The 11,819-nt window shown below is 46.9% G+C and overlaps 1 long non-coding RNA gene across 1 annotated transcript in view; it reads left to right on the top strand.

Annotated features, from left to right (window-relative positions):
* The first annotated feature begins 653 nt into the window (after window positions 1-653).
* The window catches only part of LOC309653498, a 38,482-nt gene continuing 27,316 nt past the window's right edge, over window positions 654-11,819 (top strand). The window contains exons 1-2 of the long non-coding RNA XR_014259226.1: window positions 654-682; window positions 4,775-4,850. This is a non-coding gene — a long non-coding RNA (uncharacterized lncRNA). The remainder of the gene's footprint in view (window positions 683-4,774; window positions 4,851-11,819) is intronic.

The raw sequence follows: 11,819 nt of genomic DNA, 5'->3' as shown, positions 1-11,819 counted from the left end.
ACATTGTGAGGACAGGGGTCATGGATCATTGTGATGAAAAGTTCATGGAACATTGGGAACACGGGGTCATGGAGCATTGTGATGAAAGGGGCCATGGAGCATTGTGATGACAGGCGTCATGGAACATTGTGATGAAAAGAGTTCGGGAGCATTGTGATGACAAGGGCATGGAGCATTGTGATTACAAAGGCCATGGAGCATTGTGATGACAATGGCATGGAGCATTGTAATGACAAGTTTCATCGAGCATTGTGATGACAGTGGTCATGGAGCATTGTGATGAAAAAAGCCATGGAACATTGTGATGAAATTGGTCCTGGAGCATTGTGATGACAGCAGTCACGGAGACTTGTGATGACAGGGATCATGCAGCATTGTGATGACAAGGGCATGGAGTTTTGTGATGACAGGGTTCCTGGAGCATTGTGATTCCACGGGCATGGAGCATTGGGATGAGAAGAGATCTGGAGCATTGTGATGACAAGGACATGGAGCATTTTTATTACTGGGGCCAAGGAGCATTGTGCTGACCAGGACATGGTGCATTGTGATGAAAAATGGCATGGAGCATTGTGATGAAAGGGGTACTGGAGCATTGTGAGGAAAAGGTTCATGGATCATTGTGATGACAAAGGTCATGGAGCTATGTGATGAAAAGGGCCATGGAGCATTGTGATGACAGGTTTCATGGAGCATTTTGATGATAGGGTTTAACGGGCATTGTGATGACTGGGGGCATTGGGCATTGGGATGATAGGGGGCATGAAGCACTAGGATGAAAGTTATCCTGGAGCATTGTGATGAAAAGCCTCACAGAGCATAGTGCTGACAAGAGCCATGGAACATTTTGATGACAAAGTTCATGGAGAAATGTGATGACATGTGTCACGGAGCCTTGTGATGTCATGGTCATGGATCATTGTGATGACAAGAATTCGGGAGTATTGTGATGAAAAGGGCATGGAACACCTTGATTACAGGGGCCATGGAGCATTGTGAATACAACGGCCATGGAGCATTGAGATGACAGGGATCATGGAGACTGGTGATAACAGTGGTCATGGATTATTGTGATGACAAGTGTCCTGGAACCTTGTGATGACACGGTTCACAGAGCATTGTGATGACAAAGGCCATGGAGCATTGTGATGACAAGGGCCACAGAGAATTGTTATGAAAATGGTACTGGAGCACTGAGATGAAAGGCGACATGGACCATTGTGATTACAGGGATCATGGAAAACTGTGATGACAGGGGTCATGGAGTATGGTGAAGACAAGTGCCATGAGGTATTGTGATGAAAGGGGTCATGGAGCATTGAGATAAAAGGGGTAATGGGACATTGGGATGACAAGGGCCATGGAGCATTTTGGTGAAAGTGGTCAAGGGTCATTGCGATGACAGTGGTGATGGGTCATTGTGATGATGGGGTCATGGAGCATTGTGATGAAAGTGGTCATGGATCATTGTGAATAAAAGCACCATGGAGCATTGTGATGATAATGGTCATGGACCATTGTGACGAATGGGGTCATGGAGCATTGTGATGAAAATCTCTATGGAGCATTGTGATGTCAAGGGACATGGAGCATTGTGATTAAATGAGTTATGGAGCGCTGTGATGAAAGTGGTCATGGAGCATTGTGATTAAAAGCGCCATGGAGCATTGTGAAGACAAGAGTCCTGGAGCATTGTGATGACAGGGGCATGGAGAATTGTGTTGACAAGAGCTCTGGAGCATTGTGATGACAAGTGCATGGAGCATTGTGATTAGAGGATTCACTGATCATTGGGAGACAGTGGTCGATGAGCATTCTGATGTTAGACGCATGGATCATTGTGATGACAATGGTCATGTAGCATTGTGATGACAAGGGAATGGAGCATTGTATTGAAATGATTACTAGAGCATTTTGATGAAAAGGCCATGGTGAATTGTGATTACAGGGGCCATGGAGCATTGTGATGACAACTGCATTCAGCATTGTGATGAAAAGGGAAGTGAAGCATTGTGATGAAATGTGTACTGGAGCATTGTGAGGAAAGGTGTCATGGATCATTGTGATTACAGCGATCATAGAGCATTGTGATGACAGGTGTCACGGAGCATTGTGATGAAAGGGGTTATGGATCATTGCGATGACAAGGGTCATGGAACATTGTGATGAAAGTGGTCATGGATCATTGTGAATAACAGCGCTATGGATCATTGTGATGACAAGGGCATGTAGCATTGTGATGACAAGTGGAATGGAGCATTGTGATGAAAGAGGTATTGGACCATTGTTAGGAAAGGGGTCATGGATAATTTTAATGACAGGGGTCATGGAGCATTGTGATGAAAGTGGCCATGGAGCTTTGTGATGAAAGGGGTCATGGAGCATTGTGATGAAAGTAGTCATGCAGCACTGTTTTAAAAAGCGCTATTGAGCATTGTGATAACAAGGGACGTGGAGCATGGTGATCTAATGGGTTATGGAGCGTTGTGATGAAACTGGTCATGGAGCATTGTGTTGAAATGGGACATGGATCATTGCGATGACAGGGGTTATGGAGCATTGTGAAGATAGGGCCATGCAGCTTTGTGATGACAATGGTCGTGAAACATTGTGATGAAAGTGGTCATGGAGCATTTTGAATAACAGCACTAGGGAGCATTGTGATGACAAGGGCATGGAGCATTGTGATGACAAATGGAATGGAGCACTGTGATGAAAGAGGTGTTGGAGCATTGTGAGGAAAGGGGTCATGGAGCATTGTGATTACAGGGGTCATGGAGCATTGTGATGACACAGGCATGGAGCACTGGGATGATAAGTGCATGGATCATTGTGGTTAAAAGGGCCATGGAACATTTGATGACAAGGGCATGGACCATTGTGATGACCAGGGGCATGGAGCATTGTGATGAAAGTAGTACTGGAGCACTGTGATGAAAGGGGTCATGGATCATTGTGATTACAGGGATTATTGAACATTGTGATGACAATGGTCATGGAGCATTGTGATGACAAGAGTCATGGGGCATTGTGATGAAAGGGGGTCATGGATCATTGTGATGACAAGGGCCATGGAGCATTGTGATGACAGTGGTCATAGAGCATTGTGAGGACAAGGGAATGGAGCACTGTGATTACATGAGTTCTGGAGTATTTTGGTGAAAAGGGCATGGAGAATTGTGATTACAGGGGCCATCGAGCATTGTGAGGAGAACTGCATTGAGCATTGTGATGACAAGGGATGTGGAGCATTGTGAGGAAAGGTGTCATGGATCATTGTGTTTACAGCGATCATGGAGCATTGTGATGACAGGGGTCATGGAGCATTGTGATGACAAGGGCCACCTAGCATTGTGATTACAGGGTTCATGGGGCATTGTGATGAGTGGTGTCATGGAGCATTGTGATGAAACGGTCATGGAGCACTGTGATTGCAGGGGCCATGGAACATTGTGATTACAAAAGATATGGAACATTGTGATGACAGGTGTCATGGAGCATTGTGATGAAAGGGGTCATGGATCATTGCGATGGCAGGAGTCATGGAGCTTTGTGATGATAGGGACATGGCGAATTGTGATGACAATGGTCATGAAGCATTGTGATGAAAGTGGTCATGGAGCATTGTGAATAACAGCACTATGGAGAATTGTGATGACATGGGCCGTGGACCATTGTGATCAAATTGATTATGGAGTGTTGTAATGAAAGTGGTCATGGAACATTGTGATGAAAGTGGCACTGGAGCATTGTGATGAAAAGCGTGATGGAACATTGTGATAACAAGGGCCATGGAGCATTGTGATGACACTGGTCATGGAGCATTGTGATGACAACTGAATGGAGCATTGTGATGACATGTGGTCTGGAGCATTTTGATGACAAGACTATGGAGAATTGTGATTACAGGGGCCATGGAGCATTGTGATGACAGCTGCATTGAACATTTTGATGACAAGGGGTGTGGAGCATTGTGATAAAAGGCGTACTGGAGCATAGTGAAGAAAGGTGTCATGGATCATTGTGATTACAGCGATCATGGAGCATTGTGATGACAGTGGTCATGGAGCATTGTGATGATAAGGGCCATGGATCATTGTGGTTACAGTGGTCATGGGGCATTGTGACGAGTTGGGGTCATGGAGCATTGTGAAGAAATGGATCATGTAGCATTGTGATGACAAGCCACGTGGAGCATTGTGATGAAAGGCGTACTGGAGCACTGTGATGAAATGGGACAGGTGGCATTGTGATGGCAAGTTCCATGGAGCATTGTGATGTAAGAGGTTATGGAGCACTGTAATTTGTAAAAGAGCATTGCAATGAAAATCATCAAGGAACTTTGTGATGACACGGGACATAGAGAATTGTGATGACAAAGGCCATAGACTATTGTGATGACAGGGATCATGGTGCATTGTTTTGAGAGGGTCAAGGAGCATTGTGATGAAAATATTCATTGAGCATTGTGATGAAAAGCGCCATGGAGCATTGTGATGAGAAGAGTCCTGGAACATTGTGATGACATTTTCATGGAGCATTGTGATGACATGGGCATGGAGAATTGCAATGACAAGAGTTCTGGAGCATTGTGATGAGAAGGGCATGGAGCATTTGCATTACAGGGGCCATGGAGTACGTGATGACAAAGGCAAGGACCATTCTGACAACAAGGGGCATGTAGCATTATGATGAAAGTGGTACTGCAGCATTGTGATGAAAGGGGTCATGGATCATTGTGATTACAGGGATCATGGAGCATTGTGATGACAAGGGTCAGGGATCATTGTGAAGACAGGGGTCGTGGAGCTTTGTGATGACAAGGGCCATGGAGCATTGTGATGACAGGGGTCATGGGGCATTGTGATGACATGGGGCATGGAGCATTGTGATGAATGTGGTCATGGAGCATTGTGATGAAAAACGCCATGGAGCATTGTGATGACAACTGGTATGGAGCATTGTGATGACAGGGATCATCGGGCATTGTGATGACAGGGGTCATGGAGCACTGTGATTATAGGGGCCATGGAGCATTGTGATGACAAGCGCCATGGAGCATTTGATGACAGGGGGCATTGGGCATTTTGATGAAAGTGGTCATGGAGCACTGTGATTACAGGTACCATGGAGCATTGTGATGGCAAGTGTATTCAGCATTATGATGACAGGGGTCATGGAGCATTGTGATGAAAAGAGTCATGGATCATTGCGATGACAGGGGTTATGGAGCATTGTGATGAAAATTGGCATGGAGCATTGTGATGAAAGGCGTCCTAGAGCATTGTGAGGAAAGGTGTCATGGATCATTGTGAGTACAGCGATCATGGAGCATTGTGATGACAAGGGTCATGGAACGTTTTGATGACAAGTCATTGGAGCATTTTGATTACAAGGGTCATGGAGCATCGTGATGAAAGTGGTCATGGAGCATTGTGATGTAAGTGGTCTTGGAGCATTGTGATGAACGTGGTCATGGAGCATTGTGAGTAAAGGGATCATGGAGTATTGTGATGACAGGGGTCATAGAGCATTGTGATGAGAAGTGTCCTGCAGCATTGTGATGAGAAGTGCCCTGGAGCATTGTGATGAGAAGTGCCATGGAGCATTGTGATGACAGGTGGCTTTGGGCATTGTGATGAAAATTGTCCTTGAGCATTGTGATGAAAGTGGTCATGGATCATTGGGAGTACAGGGATCATGGAGCATTGTGATGACAGGGGGCATGGAACATTGAGATAAAACGGATCATTGGTCATTGTGATGACAAGGGCCATGGCGCATTGTGATTAAAGGGATCATGTGGCATTGTGATGACAACTGGCATGGAGCATTGTGATGAAAGGCATCCTGGAGCATTGTGAGGAAAGGTGTCATGGATCATTGTGATTACAACGATCATGGAGCATTGTGATGACAGGGTTCATGGAGCTCTGTGATGACAAGTCCATGGAGAATTTTGATTACAGGGGTCTTGGGACATTGTGATGAGTGGGGTCATGGAGCACTGTGATGAAAATGGTCATGCAGCACTGTGATTACAGGGCCTATGGAGCATTGTAATGAAAGGGGTTATGGATCATTGTGATGACAGGGGTCATGGAGCATTGTGATGATAAAGCCATGGAGAACTGTGATGAGAATGGTCATGAAGCACTGTGATTAAAGTGGTCATGGAGCATTGTGTTTAAAGGGATCATGGGGTATTGTGATGAGAGGGGTACTGGAGCATTGTGAGTAAACGGGCCATTGAGCATTGTGATGACAAGTACATGGAGCGTTGTGATGACATGGGCCATGGAGCATTTGATGACAAGGTCATGAACAGTTGTGATGACACGGGGCATGGAGCATTGTGCTAAAAGGCGTCCTGGAGCATTGTGAGTAAAGGTGTCATGGATCACTGTGATTACAGCGATCATGGAGCATTGTGATGACAGGGGTCACGGGGCATTGTGATAAATGTGGTCATGGAGCATTGTGATTAATGTGGTCATGGGGCATTGTGATGACATGGCTCATGGAGCATTTTGATTACTGTGGAGCATTCAGCACATTGGTCCATGACCCCTTTCATCAGAATGCTCAATGGCTCTTGTCATCACAATAACCCATGGCCCCTTTCATCACAATGCTCCATGATCCTTGTAATCACAATGATCCATGACCTGTTTCATCACAATGCCCTATGACCCCTTTAATCAAAATGCTCCATGGCCCTTGTCATCACAATGCTCCAAGATCATTGTCAACACAATTCTCCATGCCCTTTTCATTTCAGTGCCCCATGGCCCCTGTAATCACAGAGCTCCAGGACTCCTTTCATCACAGTGTCCATGACCCTTTTCATCACAATGCTCCATGACCCCTCTCACCACAATGCTCCATGCCCCATCTCATCAAAATATTCCATGCACCCTTTCAACACAATGCTCCATGGCCACTCTAATCACAATGCTCCAAGACCCCTATAATCACAATGCTCCATGCCATTTTTCATCACAATGTTCCATGCCCCTTGTCATCACAATGCTCCATTACCCTTGTGATCACAATGCTCCATGCCCTTGTCATCACAATCCTTCTTGACCCCTGTCATCCCAATGCTCCATGGTGCTTGTCATCACAATGATCCAGAGCCTTAGTGCCTGAGTTGGGAGTAGTATCATTGCCTCAGTAAGGGACAGTGTCAGAGCATGAGTTGGGAGTAGTATCAGGGCCTTAGTGAGGGACAGTGTCAGGGACTGAGTTAGGAGTAGTCTCAGGGCTTTAGTTAGGGAGAGTGTCAGTGCCTGAATTAGGAGTAGTGTCAGGGCCTAAGTTACGGTCAGTGTCAGGGCAAGAGTTAGGAGTAGTATCAGGGCCTTAGTTAGGGACAGTGTCAGTGCCTGTGTTTGCAGTAGTGTCAGGGCATTAGTAAGGGACAGTGTCAGTGCCTGAGTTGTGAATAATTTCAGGGCCTTAGATAGGGACAGTGTCAGTGCCTGAGTTGGGATTAGAGTCAGTGTCTTTGTTAGTGACAACGTCAGGTCGTGAGTTAGGAGTAATCTCAGGACCTTAGTTATGGGCAGTGTCAGTGACTGTGATAGGAATAGTGTCAGGGTTTGGGTTAGGAGTAGTGTGAGAGTGGTAGTTAGGGACAGTGTCATGGCCTGACTTGTGAGTAGTGTCAGGGACATAGTTAGTGACAATTTCAGTGCCAGATTTGGGAGTAATGTCAGGGCCGTAGATCTGGACAGTGTCAGTCCCTGAGTTGGGAGTAGTGTCAGGGACTAGTTAGGGACAGTGTCAGTGCCTATGTAGGGAGTAGTCTCACTGCCTTATTTAGTGAAAGTGTCAGTGCCTGTGTTGGTAGTTGTGTCAGGGCCTTAAAAGGGACAGTTTCAGTGCCTGTGTTGGGAGTAGTGTCAGAGCCTTTGTAAGGGACAGCGCCAGTGCCTGAGTTCGGTGTAGTGCCAGGACCATAGGTAGGGACAGTGTCAGTGCCTGAGTTGTGATTAGTGTCAGGGTCTTTATTATGGACAGTGTCAGGGCCTGAGTTATGAGTAGTATCAAGGCCTTAATTTGGAAGAGTGTCAGTGTCTCATTGGGAGCAGTGTCAGACCCTTAGTTAGGGACACCGTCAGTGCCTGATTTGGGAGTAGTGCCAGGGCCTAAGTTACAGACAGTGGTAGGGCCTGAGTTAGGAGTAGTCTGAGAGCGGTAGTTAGGAACAGTGTCAGGGTCTGAGTTGTGAGTAGTTTCAGGGCCTTAGTTAGCGGAAGTGTCAGTGCCGGTGTTGGGTGTAATGTCAGGGCCTTAGTTAGGGACAGTGTCAGTGCCTGAGATGGCCGTAGTGTTAGGGCTTAGATAGGGACAGTGTCTGTGCCTGACTTGAGAATAGGGTCAGGGCCTTAGGTAGTGACAATATCAGTTCCTGAGTGGGAAGTAGTGTCAGGGCCTTAGGGACAGTGTCAGTGGCTGAGATGGGAGTAGTGTCAGAATCTTAGTTAGGGAGAGTGTCAGTGCCTGAGTTGGGAATAGTGTCAGGGCCTTAGTTAGGGACAGTGTTAGGGCCTGAGGTAGAAATAGTCTCAGGGCCTTAGTTAAGGAGTGGGTTAGTGCCTAAGTAAGGAGTAGTGTCAGGGCCTACGTTAGGGACAGTGTCAGTGCCTGAGTTAGGAGTAGTGTGAGGGCCTTAGTTAGGGAAAGTGTCAGTGCCTGGATTGGGAGTAGTGCAGAGCCTTAGTTAGGGACAATGTCAGTGCCTGGGTAGGGAGTAGTGTCAGGGCCTTAGTTAGGGACAGTGTTAGTGCCTGAGTTGGTTCTATTGTCGGGGCATTAGTTAGGGACAGTGTCAGTGCCTGAGTTGGGAGTATTGTCAGAGACTTAGTCAGGTACGGCATCAGTGCCTGATTTGGGAGTTTTGTGAGTGCCGGAGTTAGGGACACTCTCAGTGCCTGAGTTTGTGGTAGTGTCAGGGCCTTTGTTAGGGACTGTTTCAGGGCCTGAGTTAAGGGTACTGACAGGTCCTTAGTTAGGGACAGTGTCAGTGCCTGAGTTGGGAGTACTCTCAGGGCGTATTTAGGGACGGTCTCAGTGCCTATTTTGGGAGTAGTATCAGGTCCTTAGTTAGGGACAGTGTCAGGGCCTGAGGTAGAAGTAGTCTCAGGGCCTTAGTTATGGAGCATGTCAATGCCTAAATAAGGAGCAGTTTAAGGGCCTATGTTAGGGACAGTGTCAGAGGCTGAGTTAGGAGTAGTGTTAAGGCCTTAGTTACGGACAGCATCAGTGCCTGAGTTGGGAGTAGTATCAGGGCCTTACTTAGGGACGGCGTCAGTGCCTGAGTTGGGAGTAGTGTGAGGGCCGTTGTTAGGGAAACTCTCAGTGCCTGACTTAGGAGTAGAGTCAGGGCCTAGTTAGGGACAGTGTCAATGCCTATGTAGGGAGTAGTCTCACTGTCTTATTTAGCAAAAGTGTCAATGCCTGTGTTGGTAGTTGTTTCAGGGCCTTAAAAGGGGCAGTGTCAGTGCTTGAGTTGGGAGTAGCGTCAGGGCCTTATTTAGGGACAGTGTCATTGGCTGAGATGGGATTAGTGTCAGGGTCTTTATTAGGGACAATGTCAGGGCCTCAGTTGGCAGCAGTGTCAGGGCCTTAATTAGGGAGAGTGTCAGTGCCTGTGTTGGGAGTAGTGTCAGAGCCTTTGTTAGGGACAGCACCAGTGCCTGAGTTGGGTGTAGTGTCAGGGCCATAGTTAGGGACAGTGTCAGTGGCTGAGATGGGAGTAGTGTCACGCCCTTAGCTATGAACAGTGTCAGTGTCTGAGTTGGGATTAGTGTCAGGGTCTTTATTATGGACAGTGTCAGGGGCTGATTTAAGAGTAGTGTCAAGGCCTTAATTTGGGAGAGTGTCAGTGTCTCATTGGGAGCAGTGCCCGACCTTCAGTTATGGACACCATCAGTGCCTGAATTGGGATTAGCAGCAGGGACTAAGTTACAGACAGTGTTAAGGCCAGAATTAGGAGTAGTCTCAGGACCTTAGTTAGGAACAGTGTCAGTGACTGTGTTAAGAATAGTGTCAGTGCCTGAGTTAGGGGTAGTCTGAGACCGGTAGTTAGGAACAGTGTCAGGCCTGAGTTGTGAGTAGTTTCAGGCCCTTAGTTAGGGACAGTGTCAGTGCCTGAGTTGGGAGTACTGTCAGGGCCTTAGTTAGGGAGAGTGTCAGTGTCTGATTTGGGAGTAGTGTCAGGGCCTTAGTTAGAGACAGTCTCAGCGCCTCTGTTGGGAGTAGTGTCAGGGCCTTTGTAAGGAACTATATTAGTGCCTGTGTTCGGAGTAATGTCAGGACATTAGTAAGGGACAGTGTCAGTGCCTCAGTTACAAGTAGTGTCAGGGCTGTAGTTAGGAGTAGCATCAGTGCCTTCGTTAGGTATTGTATCAGCGCCTCAGTTAGGAATACTTTCAGAGCCTTATTTAGGGACCTTTTCAGTGCCTGAGTTAGGAGTAATGTCAGGGCCTTCCTTAGGTATTGTATCAGCGCCTGATTTAGGAATAGTATCTGGGACTTAGTTAGGGATATTGCCAGGGCTTGATTTATCATTAGTGTTAGAGCATGAGTTATGAATAGTGTCAGGGCTTTAGTTAATGACAGTGCCAGTTCTGAGGTATGAGTAGAGTCAGGGCCTATGTTAGGGACTGGGTCTGTGCTGAGATCGGAGTAGTACCAGGGACTTAGTTAGAGACAGTGTCAGGGACTGTGTTACGAGTAGTGTCAGTGCCTTAGTTGAGGACAGTGTCAGGGCCTGAGTCCTGACATACTCCTTACTCTCCTCACTAAGGACTTTTGACACTACTGCTAATTCAGGCCCTGATAATGTCCCTAACTAAGACCCTGACACTTTCCCTGGCTAAGGTCGTGAAATTCTCCTAAGTCAGGCCCTGATACTGTCCCTAACAATGGCCCTGGAACTAAACCTAACTTAGGCCTCGACATGGTACCTAACAAAGGCTCGGTTGCTATTCCAAACTAAAGCCCTAAAATTGGTCCTAAATAAGGTCTTGACACTAATCCTAACTCAGGCCCTAACACTGTTCCTAACTAAGGCCCTGACAGTTCACCTAACTCAGGCCCTTATACGATTCCTAACAATGTCTCTGATGCTAGTCCAAACTAAGGCCCTGAAATTGGCCCTAAATAAGGCCTTGACACTAATCCTAACTCAGGCCCTAGCACTGTCCCTAACTAGGTCTCAGACAGTACACCTAAATCAGACCCTGACACAGTCCCTAAGCAAGGCCCTGACACTACTCCTAACTTAGTCCCCTACACTGTACCTAGCAAAATCTCTGATGCTAGGCCCAACTCAGGCCCTGAAACTCTCTGTAACTAAGGCCCTGCTGCCATCACTATCAAAAGTCCTGACATTATCCTGAGCTAATATCCTGACCTATGTCTTTCCAAGGTCCTGAAACTGTCCCAAAGTAAGCCCTGATGCTGTCCCTAAGTGAAGACCTGAGGCTGTCCCTAACTCAGGCCCTGAAGCTTTCCTTAACTGAAGCCTTGAAGCTGTGATTAACTCAGGCCCTGATCATGTATTTCACGAAGACCTTAATGCTGATTCAGCAAAGACGCAGATGCTGCTCCAAAGTCATGCCCTGACAGTGTGCCCAGCTAAGGGCCTGATGCTAAGCATCACTCAGGCCCTGTCGCTCTCCCTAAGTCAGGTTCAGACACTTTCACTAACTACGGCCCTGACTCTACTCCTAACTCAGTCCCGTACATTGTACCTAACAAAGGCTCTGATGCTAGTCGTAACTCAGGGTCTGACACTGTCTCTAACT

This window comes from Balaenoptera physalus, assembly GCF_965194825.1.
Source record: "Balaenoptera physalus genome assembly, contig: HAP1_SCAFFOLD_387, whole genome shotgun sequence".
Lineage (NCBI taxonomy): Eukaryota > Metazoa > Chordata > Mammalia > Artiodactyla > Balaenopteridae > Balaenoptera > Balaenoptera physalus.
The sequence above is the reverse complement of the archived record's forward strand: the minus strand, read 5'-3'. Positions and strand labels throughout refer to the sequence as shown.